A 2,246-nucleotide genomic window follows, 5' to 3' on the forward strand; every position below is an offset into this window, starting at 1 on the left:
TGGGACCACCTGATGTACGAGTGCGAAATATATGAAGATTTGAGATGCTTCCTCCTGACTAGGATACATTACCTTTCTAAAAACCAAGAACAGCACCTCCTCGAAAGAGAAGACTATGTCGCCTTTACGCGCTACGCACAAGACTTATTTGCACGACGGAAAACCCTACCATGGATATAGTCACTATTCAGATCATCGTCAAAACCAAGAGAAGACAACCACCTATATTTTGGGAATCAATGCAGAGGCCTACCAACAAATGAGACTACACCACCACCAAATCTAAGAAGATCCAGTATAGGACAACTACAGCTTCCTATTTATATCCCTACTGACTTAGACACAGATTACCGGATGACATCACCACTGAAATTGACATCACGACCGCACCTGAATGAGAAGAGCAAGAAGATTGTGCCAAATGGCGATCACGCTTGTGCTCGCTTGAACTTTTGCCCCACTTCCATCCCTTACTTTCGCCTGATGGATGTATCTTCCATTGTACCTGGAAGATGCCTTCTTCTTCATCCCCCATATTTCTACCTGTTCCCCCTTTTCTTGACTCTAAAGCCCACCCGCTCTAACTCTCCTTTTTTTTTTATACATTGGTCTCTGTCAGGAAGCTTAGGCGACCCTGCAGAGACTAGCCCGAGAATAATGGGCAGCCTGGCTACCTCCTAGCGGTGTGTGTGCGGGCAACGTGGGGTTCCACCAGGAGCCCTGCTGTCAAATGCCAGGACACCCAACACAAAACTACGTATTCAACACAGAACACTTTTCTGGCATTTACAGTAGTTCTGTATTTCTTCACAGTGTACATATGGCGCAGATGTGGGAAACCACAGGGGGCGCCTGACCCTAATACTATGCACACTATGATGGTCAGACCTATCTGACAAATGCCTGCGGGGACAGCCCACCAGTGAAGTTAGTCCTGTTTCCTAATGATTGCTCTAGTGCAGGGGTTGGCAACCTGAGTCTCTTTGAACATGTAATTGCGGCTCTCTAACTTTTAGCCCACATGTACGAAAAGCGCAGCGGGTGACGACGTGAATATAGCATTAGTTTCAAGCATTTTCGAACATTATTGTTATTATTATTATTAGCTATGTGGTGCAAGGAAGCCCGAGGCTTATGCTACACCAGTCAAAAAAAAAAAAAAAAAAAAAAAAATTGAATTACCCCGAGAGAGAGAAGTAGAAAGTAATCACCAAGAAAGAAAGAGAAGAACGATGGTATCCAGCTTAGGATCCTGAGTGTGCCAAGCCCATACTCACCAGATATGAGCCCTGATATAAAAAAAACTCCACCACAGGCACCGGTGGGATTCGAACCCACGATCTCCTGTTTACTAGACAGGCGCTTTAACCAACTAAGCCACGGCGCCATGAATGAACTATATTAAAAATAAATCAAGAAACTGTCTGAACAATGCGCGTCTCTAAGAATATTTAAAGATAAAAATTACGACATACTCGCCTGATGTTGAGAGACTCGCTCAAGAAGTTCAGCAGCAAAAGTCACATTAATTCGTACCTAATTGGATGTGTGTTACATTTTTTCAGTATTAATAAATAATATTTCAAAAAATATAGTTTTTTTTAAAAAAAAAACACCTACTCACTTTATTCCATTTCTTAAAAAACTCCCCTACCCCTTCCCCTCCTCCCAACTTGAGCTGAGGTGCGGCTCTTCGGATTCTTTATTTTTATTTTTTAATTAGATCAAAAATGGCTCTTTACTCAAAAAAAATGGTTGCCAACTCCTGCTCTAGTGGAAAACAAATTAATATTGAATTTCTTTCGCTGGTGCATTATGGCCTGAACTGCCGAAGAGGCATAAAAAAAAATAAACTAACCATAAAACGTTGGTTAGTTTATTTATTTATTTTTTTTTTTTCACTAAAACTTTGAAAAATATTTTTGTGATCATCACTTCTCAATACAAAAAAAAAATATATTAATTATTCCGTGTGAGAATTATTCAATTTACGGTTTTTCAGTTTGGTTTTCTTTTAATTTTCATTACTGAAATTTATTAAAGATTTACAAAACAGTACGTTTTCTATAAAATGAATTACGCTTTAATTTTTCTCACACTCTTCTAGTTTTCTATTTCTAAAAGTAAGTTTATAGCTCCTTTCAAGCTACGAACGGTAAGGGATTATTAGTTATTTAAAATAATTAAATGCACTTGGCATAATACTTTAAGAGTTTAATATCTATATAATATCGGTGGTTAGATAC

The 2,246-nt window shown here is 39.0% G+C and overlaps 1 non-coding gene across 1 annotated transcript; it reads right to left on the reverse strand.

The window, feature by feature from the left end:
- Positions 1-1,313: 1,313 nt before the first annotated feature.
- TRNAT-AGU (transfer RNA threonine (anticodon AGU)) lies at positions 1,314-1,387 on the reverse strand. Its single transcript has one exon. It is a non-coding gene; the product is annotated as a tRNA-Thr (tRNA).
- Positions 1,388-2,246: the final 859 nt, after the last annotated feature.

Source organism: Mastigoproctus giganteus, chromosome 5 (genome assembly GCF_048544385.1).
Source record: "Mastigoproctus giganteus isolate SK-2022 chromosome 5, ASM4854438v1, whole genome shotgun sequence".
Classification (NCBI taxonomy): domain Eukaryota; kingdom Metazoa; phylum Arthropoda; class Arachnida; order Uropygi; family Thelyphonidae; genus Mastigoproctus; species Mastigoproctus giganteus.